Source organism: Triticum aestivum, chromosome 1D (genome assembly GCF_018294505.1).
Source record: "Triticum aestivum cultivar Chinese Spring chromosome 1D, IWGSC CS RefSeq v2.1, whole genome shotgun sequence".
Lineage (NCBI taxonomy): Eukaryota > Viridiplantae > Streptophyta > Magnoliopsida > Poales > Poaceae > Triticum > Triticum aestivum.
Window position 1 is genome coordinate 366,277,660 of NC_057796.1, and position 11,517 is coordinate 366,289,176.

Below are 11,517 nucleotides of genomic sequence, written 5' to 3' on the forward strand. Positions count from 1 at the left end.
TATCAGTTCACCACCAACCCCCGAAGCAACTGAAAGATATAGCTTCACAAAGAGGATCAGGAAGAGGTTCTAGAAAAAAAAACGGAAAATGGGAAGGTAGAAGAAAGTTCGGTGACGCATCACACATCAGGTTTCTGTTGTTGACATCAGGGCAGCTCAACCGCTTGGTTCCTAGTTTTTTTTATAGAAAACTTTTCATCTATTTTTTTCAATCATGGCGGTACAATGAACACTAAAAAAAATAAAAATTACATCCAGATCTGTAGACCACCTAACGACGACTACAAGCACTGAAACGAGCCGAAGGCGCGCCGCCATCATCGCCCCTCCCTCGCCGGAGCTGGGCAAAATTTGTTGTAGTAGACAGTCGGGAAGTCGTCGTGCTAAGACACCATAGGACCAACGCGTCAGAACAACAACCGCCGACGATGAAGAGTAGCGTAGTTCGAAAGGATAACCTGAAAACACACGAACATAGACGAACTACGACCATATCCGAGCAAATTCAAAAAGGATAGATCCGCCGGAGACACACCTTCACACGCTCACCGGCGATGCTAGACACACCACCGAGACGGGGCTAGGCGGTGAGAACCTTATTCCATCTTCCGAAAGCCGCCACTGTCTCTTCCTGAGCAGGACACAAACCCTAACAAAACTCGAAGGAACATCTGGAAATGGAGCCCTCCCGCCGGCAAGGGCCGGGATCCACCGTGCCGCCATGGCCCTAATGCCACCGGAGACGAGGCGGGCCGACGACAACGCCGACGGGAAGCAAAGAAACCCTAGGTTTTTCCTTAGGGGAGGAGGCGGCTACGTACTTCTCTAGTTTTTTTACCCTGTCTTGGATCCTAGTATTCATTATATAGTTAGATAAATACCACCCATGCCATTGATTTCTCTATTTCACACAAAAACTTTGCATCGAGATATATATACCACTCCTCAATGCAAAGTTCCTGGCAGTGGGACTTATGATATGAACCGAGATCCTGATCTTTTGATGAAAGGAGATAACTATGATTTTGTAGGACTTAGCCTCATGATCTGACTACCAATCATACAAAAAGGACCGTACATGACTAACATCCACGTCAATCGCTAAACCAATTCCACAGTGTTATTGATCGAACACAATAGACCTATCCGCGAAGGATTTTCTGCAGGCAAATCGAAGAACAAGCAAGAAAATTACAACATAAGCAATCTCAAATTATGAATATGTTATTTGATGATGAAATATTTAGTGTTCTGATAGAATGTCTTGATGGTCGCACTAGGCGATATGAGCGTAGACAAAATAAAAGATAGCATAGCTAAACTTCTCTAAACAAAATCAAACCTAACCTAAGTGTAATTAGTTAGTTATTGAAGGAGGAAATTATATTTTTCACCCTCAAGTCTTAGACCACGTGGAAATGATAAATCGTCTTATATTCCTAGAGGAACTGCGAGATTATTTGTTAGAGGCTAGTCTTAGAGGCTAGTCTTATAACTAACTAATAACCGCATGAGGAACTGCGAGATTATTTGTTATACTTTGAGATAAAATCGTCTGAAATATTCCACTTGAGCTAGTCTTAGAGGCGAGACTAGAAATCTTATTTTGCCGTTTTATCATTTCACACATGCATATGAGTTTTTCACTGAATCGCATATTCCAGGATCATAGAAGTTATATCATAAAATATAAACTCTTAATTATGAACTTGAAATGTATATAATATAATATTTATTGCCTCTAGGGCATATTTCAACATATCCAACATGCATCTTAAAGTACTAAGTAGTAAACCAAACTATTGCATTAAGTATGATGACATAAAGTACATGATATATTGTCTTCACCCTGTATACAAAGTACAACTACACAATCATATTTTTATCCCTAGTGAGAACAACATAATACATGCCTTTTCCATTTTCTGTCATTGTGGTAGGTTACTTGCAAGGTTGAACCCAACTATCATACACAACTCCCTCTTGGAGATGACTCACCAAACTTTGCCAAAGAAAAGACAAATAGATCGAAGAGCATATATGAATAAGAATTATGCAGCAAAGAAACCAAATTGATCTTAGAAGGAATCATGGATAAATCTAATCATGAAGTGACAATTCATCACACTGCGACAAATATACTAACAAACTACATCAGATGGATCATAATCGTGTAGGGTAACTCATGTGATCTTTGTATTGAGAAACACGGGAGAAAATTCATCTAGCTACTGCTATGGACCCATAGTCCAAAGGAAACTACTCACGGGCAATCATAGTGACCTTCAAGTTGATGGAGATGGCCGTAGTGATAATTTCCCCTTCGATAGAGTACGAGAAAAGACCTTCAAATCTGATCGACGCGAAATAAAGAGGTGCGGCGGAGAAAATAGAAAAACTCCTCGATCATTATGGTTTTCGAAGTGAACAAAAAAATATTGGTGTCGAGAGGTGGTAGAAATGCACCAGGGGGCCCACACGGCCCCTCCAGATGCCCCTTGCCCATGTGTTTAAAAATCGAACATTGGGGTTTTTAGAGTGAACAAAATCGATCATGACTACCTTTTTGGTTTGTTGTTGGCATAGTTTAAACAACGAACCGGTGAGGCTGACGGTTCAGATTATTACCGGTGCCTTTTTGGTTTGTTGTTGGCATAGTTTAAAAAAACGAATTGGTGAGACTGACGGTTCAGGTTATTACTGGTCGAACCACCAGTACATTGGTCCATTTGCGAACCAGAATATTTAAGAAGCTTTTTGAATTTTTGACCTTACATCTAATGAATACACATAATATTGGTTGTTGTTAGCCTAGTTGGTTATTGGGCTTTGGCGTGCCTTTTTTTTCTAGATGGGTCTTTAGCCTGCCTTGCCTCAACGCGGTGTCTATATCTCGCATTAAGCGAATCTGTAGAAAATCTCACGTCGAGTTTTTCCTAGTCGTGGTTGTTACGGGCCGGCCCATTTTCGCGTACCGCGAATGGGAAAAAGAGAAGGAAATGGGAGTAAGAGGGATTGATCCCTGGTCGCCGCGAAGATAACCAGCGCCACTAGCCATCACGCCAGCGTACAATTCATAATATGTATAAGGATGTGACCTACTTGAAGCGAATGCAGCCGGTTTTCTCCAGTTTTTTTCCTTCTTTTCATTTTATGTTATTTCTTTTCCTTTTTCTTCTCCGCTTTTCATTCTTGTTGCATTTGTTTCTTCGTTTTTTATTTCTTTGGGTTTTTCTTTCTTTTTCAGTTTTTATTTTTTTGGGTTTCCTTTTTTCGATTGGTTAACATCTACATTTTTTTTTACATGTCAACAACATTTTTCTAATACATGATCAACATTTTTCTACACACTTCTAAACTTTTTCAAATGCTTGATTAACACTTTTCAAATACAAGATCAACATTTTTTAATACATGGTCAACATTTTTTCTATACATATTTAAAAAAAATTCAAATGCTTGATTAACATTTTCTAAATGATATATTAACTTTTTTTTTGAACACATTGTCAACATTTTTTCTATACACATTCAACATTTACCAAGGGCGTGTTTGGTTGCCTGCATAGAGCCCAATCAGACCCGCGCGGGAAGCAAGAGGCTCGTTTGGTTGCCTGGTTGGGCCTGCATCGCACGCTTCTTAAAGCAGCCCAGAGGCTGCCTCGCTGGAAACGCAGGAATCGGCAGTTTCTCACGAGCCAGGCCGAGCCGAGCGCAAGCGAGTGGGCCCTTGCACCAGTGGAGACGGGAGGGATGCGAGGTGATTACGTGACGGGTGGATGCGAGGTGATTACATGAGGTTTTCTTCAACCCTCAGTAAGCTCGTATCTAATCTCCTCCCTTTGATCTACACAACGGTGCTTCGCTTCGAGGTAAGCTCTACACGAAAAAGATGCACCTCGATGCTACGGTTCCATTCAGGCGATCGGTTCGTAGTTTCGTCGGCCGTAAGTTCTTAATTTCGTCTTCCTGTTTGGAGCTATTCCGGACGAATTTTGTCAGATTCGTCGCGCACGATCGATCATTTGAAATTTCCTTTGACCAGCAGCATAATCTCGCAGTTCCTCGCAACATTCGTGTTGTAACTTTTTGGCTTCGACGATCGTAGCTTCATCTCTTTTTGAATAGCAGTGTACTGCACTGACGCCGCCATGTCAAGCTCCTCTGTCCTCTGCTCAAAGCCCTCCTATTCGTCCCTCTCGACGCCGACGCCCTTCCCCTTGATCTCCTTGCCCGCGTCCTACTACACTAGAGTCATTTCCGGTGTCACTCATCTCGGCCCATTCTCTGTCGTCCTCTGAAAGATCGAGGATGTTGCCTAGAGGGGGGTGAATAGTGTTGGGGAACGTAGTAATTTCAAAAAAATTCTACGCACACGCAAGATCATGATGATGCATAGCAACGAGAAGGGAGAGTGTTGTCCACGTACCCTCGTAGACCGATAGCGGAAGCGTTTAACACAACGCGGTTGATGTAGTCGTACGTCTTCACGATCCGACCGATCAAGTACCGAACGCACGGCACCTCCGAGTTCAGCACACGTTCAGCTCGATGACGTCCCTCGAACTCCGATCCAGCCGAGTGTTGAGGGAGAGTTTCGTCAGCACGACGGCGTGGTGACAATGTTGATGTTCTACCGACGTAGGGCTTCGCCTAAGCACCGCTACGATATTATCGAGGTGTAATATGGTGGAGGGGGCACCGCACACGGCTAAGAGATCAATGATCAATTGTGTGTCTAGAGGTGCCCCACTTACCCCGTATATAAAGGAGCAAGGGGGGGTTCGGCCGGCCTAGAGGAGAGGCGCGCCAGGAGGAGTCCTACTCCTACCGGGAGTAGGACTCCCCCCCTTTTCCATGTTGGACTAGGAGAGGAAGGGGGAAAAGGTGGAGGGGAGGAAGGAAGGGGGGCGCCGCCCCCCTCTCCTTGTCCTATTCGGACTGGGGGGGAGGGGCACGCGGCCCTGCCCTGGCCTCCTCTCCTCTCTTCCACCTAGGCCCAATAAGGCCCATTAAGTTACCGGGGGGTTCCGGTAACCTCCGGGTACTCCGGAAAAATCCCGATTTCACCCGGAACACTTCCGATGTCCAAACATAGGCTTCCAATATATCAATCTTTATGTCTCGACCATTTCGAGACTCCTCGTCATGTCCGTGATCACATCGGGGACTCCGAACAACCTTCGGTACATCAAAACATATAAACTCATAATATAACTGTCATCGTAACGTTAAGCGTGCGGACCCTACGGGTTCAAGAACTATGTAGACATGACCGAGACACCTCTCCGGTCAATAACCAATAGCGGAACCTGGATGCTCATATTGGCTCCCACATATTCTACGAAGATCTTTATCGGTCAGACCGCATAACAACATACGTTGTTCCCTTTGTCATCGGTATGTTACTTGCCCGAGATTCGATCGTCGGTATCTCGATACCTAGTTCAATCTCGTTACCGGCAAGTCTCTTTACTCGTTCCGTAATACATCATCCCGCAACTAACTCATTAGTCACAATGCTTGCAAGGCTTATAGTGATGTGTATTACTGAGTGGGCCCAGAGATACCTCTCCGACAATCGGAGTGGCAAATCCTAATCTCGAAATACGCCAACCCAACAAGTACCTTTGGAGACACCTGTAGAGCACCTTTATAATCACCCAGTTACGTTGTGACATTTGGTAGCACACAAAGTGTTCCTCCGGTAAACGGGAGTTGCATAATCTCATAGTCATAGGAACATGTATAAGTCATGAAGAAAGCAATAGCAACATACTAAACGATCGAGTGCTAAGCTAACGGAATGGGTCAAGTCAATCACATCATTCTCCTAATGATGTGATCCCGTTAATCAAATGACAACTCATGTCTATGGCTAGGAAACATAACCATCTTTGATCAACGAGCTAGTCAAGTAGAGGCATACTAGTGACACTCTGTTTGTCTATGTATTCACACATGTATTATGTTTCCGGTCAATACAATTCTAGCATGAATAATAAACATTTATCATGATATAAGGAAATAAATAATAACTTTATTATTGCCTCTAGGGCATATTTCCTTCAGTCTCCCACTTGCACTAGAGTCAATAATCTAGATTACATAGTAATGATTCTTACACCCATGGAGTCTTGGTGCTGATCATGTTTTGCTCGTGGAAGAGGCTTAGTCAACGGGTCTGCAACATTCAGATCCGTATGTATCTTGCAAATTTCTATGTCTCCCACCTGGACTAAATCCCGGATGGAATTGAAGCGTCTTTTGATGTGCTTGGTTCTTTTGTGAAATCTGGATTCCTTTGCTAAGGCAATTGCACTAGTATTGTCACAAAAGATTTTTATTGGACCCGATGCACTAGGTATGACACCTAGATCGGATATGAACTCCTTCATCCAGACTCCTTCATTTGCTGCTTCCGAAGCAGCTATGTACTCAGCTTCACACGTAGATCCCGCCACGACACTTTGCTTAGAACTGCACCAACTGACAGCTCCACCGTTCAATGTAAACACGTATCCGGTTTGCGATTTAGAATCGTCCGGATCAGTGTCAAAGCTTGCATCAACGTAACCATTTACGATGAGCTCTTTGTCACCTCCATAAACGAGAAACATATCCTTAGTCCTTTTCAGGTATTTCAGGATGTTCTTGACCGCTGTCCAGTGATCCACTCCTGGATTACTTTGGTACCTCCCTGCTAAACTTATAGCAAGGCACACATCAGGTCTGGTACACAGCATTGCATACATGATAGAGCCTATGGTTGAAGCATAGGGAACATCTTTCATCTTCTCTCTATCTTCTGCAGTGGTCGGGCATTGAGTCTCACTCAATCTCACACCTTTTTTGTAGTACAGGCAAGATCCTTTCTTTGCTTGATCCATTTTGAACTTCTTCAAAACTTTGTCAAGGTATGTGCTTTGTGAAAGTCCAATTAAGCGTCTTGATCTATCTCTATAGATCTTGATGCCTAATATATATGCAGCTTCACCGAGGTCTTTCATTGAAAAACTCTTATTCAAGTATCCCTTTATGCTATCCAGAAATTCTATATCATTTCCAATCAACAATATGTCATCCACATATAATATCTGAAATGCTACTGAGCTCCCACTCACTTTCTTGTAAATACAGGCTTCTCCAAAAGTCTGTATAAAACCAAATGCTTTGATCACACTATCAAAGCGTTTATTCCAACTCTGAGAGTCTTGCACCAGTCCATAAATGGATCGCTGGAGCTTGCACACTTTGTTAGCTCCCTTTGGATCGACAAAACCTTCCGGTTGCATCATATACAACTCTTCTTCCAGAAATCCATTCAGGAATGCAGTTTTTACATCCATTTGCCAAATTTCATAATCATAAAATGCGGCAATTGCTAACATGATTCGGACAGACTTGAGCATCGCTACGGGTGAGAAAGTCTCGTCGTAGTCAATCCCTTGAACTTGTCGAAAACCTTTCGCAATAAGTCGAGCTTTATAGACAGTAACATTACCATCAGCGTCAGTCTTCTTCTTGAAGATCCATTTATTTTCAATGGCTTGCCGATCATCGGGCAAGTCAACCAAAGTCCATACTTTGTTCTCATACATGGATCCCATCTCGGATTTCATGGCTTCAAGCCATTTTGCGGAATCTGGGCTCACCATCGCTTCTTCATAGTTCGTAGGTTCGTCATGGTCTAGTAACATAACCTCCAGAACAGGATTACCGTACCACTCTGGTGCGGATCTTAATCTGGTTGACCTACGAGGTTCAATAATAACTTGATCTGAAGTTTCATGATCATTATCATTAACTTCCTCACTAATTGGTGTAGGTGTCGCAGAAACTGGTTTCTCTGATGATCTACTTTCCAATAAGGGAGCAGGTACAGTTACCTCATCAAGTTCTACTTTCCTCCCACTCACTTCTTTCGAGAGAAACTCCTTCTCTAGAAAGGATCCATTCTTAGCAATGAATGTCTTGCCTTCGGATCTGTGATAGAAGGTGTACCCAACAGTCTCCTTTGGGTATCCTATGAAGACACATTTCTCCGATTTATGTTCGAGCTTATCAGGTTGAAGTTTCTTCACATAAGCATCGCAACCCCAAACTTTAAGAAACGACAACTTTGGTTTCTTGCCAAACCATAGTTCATAAGGCGTCGTCTCAACGGATTTCGATGGTGCCCTATTTAGAGTGAATGCAGCCGTCTCTAAAGCATAACCCCAAAACGATAGCGGTAAATCAGTAAGAGACACCATAGATCGCACCATATCTAGTAAAGTACGATTACGACGTTCGGACACACCATTACGTTGTGGTGTTCTGGGTGGCGTGAGTTGCGAAACTATTCCGCATTGTTTCAAATGTAGGCCAAACTCGTAACTCAAATATTCTTCTCCACGATCTGATCGTAGAAACTTTATTTTCTTGTTACGATGATTTTCAACTTCGCTCTGAAATTCTTTGAACTTTTCAAATGTTTCAGACTTATGTTTCATTAAGTAGATATACTCATATCTGCTCAAATCATCTGTGAAGGTGAGAAAATAACGATATCCGCCACGAGCCTCAATATTCATCGGACCACATACATCTGTATGTATGATTTCCAACAAATCAGTTGCTCTCTCCATAGTTCCGGAGAACGGTGTTTTAGTCATCTTGCCCATGAGACACGGTTCGCAAGTACCAAGTGATTCATAATCAAGTGATTCCAAAAGTCCATCATTATGGAGTTTCTTCATGCGCTTTACACCGATATGACCTAAACGGCAGTGCCACAAATAAGTTGCACTATCATTATCAACTCTGCATCTTTTGGCTTCGACATTATGAATATGTGTGTCACTACTATCGAGATTCACTAAAAATAGACCACTCTTCAAGGGTGCATGACCATAAAAGATATTACTCATATAAATAGAACAACCATTATTCTCTGATTTAAATGAATAACCGTCTCGCATCAAACAAGATCCAGATATAATGTTCATGCTCAACGCTGGCACCAAATAACAATTATTTAGGTCTAATACTAATCCCGAAGGTAGATGTAGAGGTAGCGTGCCGACGGCGATCACATCGACTTTGGAACCGTTTCCCACGCGCATCGTCACCTCGTCCTTGGCCAGTGTTCGCTTAATCCGTAGTCCCTGTTTCGAGTTGCAAATATTAGCAACAGAACCAGTATCAAATACCCAGGTGCTACTGCGAGCTCTGGTAAGGTACACATCAATAACATGTATATCACATATACCTTTGTTCACCTTGCCATCCTTCTTATCCGCCAAATACTTGGGGCAGTTCCGCTTCCAGTGACCAGTCTGCTTGCAGTAGAAGCACTCAGTCTCAGGCTTAGGTCCAGATTTGGGTTTCTTCTCCTGAACAGCAACTTGCTTGCTGTTCTTCTTGAAGTTCCCCTTCTTCTTCCCTTTGCCCTTTTTCTTGAAACTAGTGGTCTTATTGACCATCAACACTTGATGATCCTTTTTGATTTCTACCTCCGCTGCCTTTAGCATTGCGAAGAGCTCGGGAATTGTCTTGTTCATCCCTTGCATGTTATAGTTCATCACGAAGCTCTTGTAGCTTGGTGGTAGTGATTGAAGAATTCTGTCAATGACGCTATCATCCGGAAGATTAACTCCCAGTTGAATCAAGTGATTATTATACCTAGACATTTTGAGTATATGCTCACTGACAGAACTATTCTCTTCCATCTTGCAGCTGTAGAACTTATTGGAGACTTCATATCTCTCAATCCGGGCATTTGCTTGAAATATTAACTTCAACTCCTGGAACATCTCATATGCTCCATGACGTTCAAAACGTCGTTGAAGACCCGGTTCTAAGTCGTAAAGCATGGCACACTGAACTATCGAGTAGTCATCAGCTTTGCTCTGCCAGACGTTCACAACTTCTGGTGTTGCTCTTGCAGCAGGCCTGGCACCCAGCGGTGCTTCCAGGACGTAATTCTTCTGTGCAGCAATGAGGATAATCCTCAAGTTATGGACCCAGTCCATATAATTGCTACAATCATCTTTCAACTTTGCTTTCTCAAGGAACGCATTAAAATTCAACGGAACAACAGCACGGGCCATCTATCTACAATTAACATAGACAAGCAAGATACTATCAGGTACTAAGTTCATGATAATTTTAAGTTCTATTAATCATATTACTTAAGAACTCCCACTTAGACAGACATCCCTCTAATCATCTAAGTGATTACGTGATCCAAATCAACTAAACCATAACCGATCATCACGTGAAATGGAGTAGTTTTCAATGGTGAACATCTCTATGTTGATCATATCTACTATATGATTCACGCTCGACCTTTCGGTCTCAGTGTTCCGAGGCCATATCTGCATATGCTAGGCTCGTCAAGTTTAACCTGAGTATTCTGCGTGTGCAAAACTGGCTTGCACCCGTTGTAGATGGATGTAGAGCTTATCACACCCGATCATCACGTGGTGTCTGGGCACGACGAACTTTGGCAACGGTGCATACTCAGGGAGAACACTTTTATCTTGAAATTTTAGTGAGAGATCATCTTATAATGCTACCGTCAATCAAAGCAAGATAAGATGCATAAAAAGATAAACATCACATGCAATCAATATAAGTGATATGATATGGCCATCATCATCTTGTGCTTGTGATCTCCATCTCCGAAGCACCGTCATGATCACCATCGTCACCGGCGCGACACCTTGATCTCCATCGTAGCATCGTTGTCGTCTCGCCAACTATTGCTTTTACGACTATCGCTACCGCTTAGTGATAAAGTAATACAATTACATGGCGATTGCATTGCATACAATAAATCAACAACCATATGGCTCCTGCCAGTTGCCGATAACTCGGTTACAAAACACGATCATCTCATACAATAAAATATAGCATCACGTCTTGACCATATCACATCACAACATGCCCTGCAAAAACAAGTTAGACGTCCTCTACTTTGTTGTTGCAAGTTTTACGTGGCTGCTACGGGCTTAGCAAGAACCGTTCTTACCTACGCATCAAAACCACAACGATAGTTTGTCAAATTGGTGATGTTTTAACCTTCGCAAGGACCGGGCGTAGCCACACTCGGTTCAACTAAAGTGAGAGAGACAGACACCCGCCGGTCACCTTTAAGCAACGAGTGCTCGCAACGGTGAAACCAGTCTCGCGTAAGCGTACGCGTAATGTCGGTCCGGGCCGCTTCATCTCACAATACCGCCGAACCAAAGTATGACATGCTGGTAAGCAGTATGACTTATATCGCCCACACAACTCACTTGTGTTCTACTCGTGCATAACACCAACGCATAAAACCAGGCTCGGATGCCACTGTTGGGGAATGTAGTAATTTCAAAAAAATTCTACGCACACGCAAGATCATGGTGATGCATAGCAACGAGAGGGGAGAGTGTTGTCCACGTACCCTTGTAGACCGATAGCGGAAGCGTTTAACACAACGCGGTTGATGTAGTCGTACGTCTTCACGATCCGACCGATCAAGTACCGAAC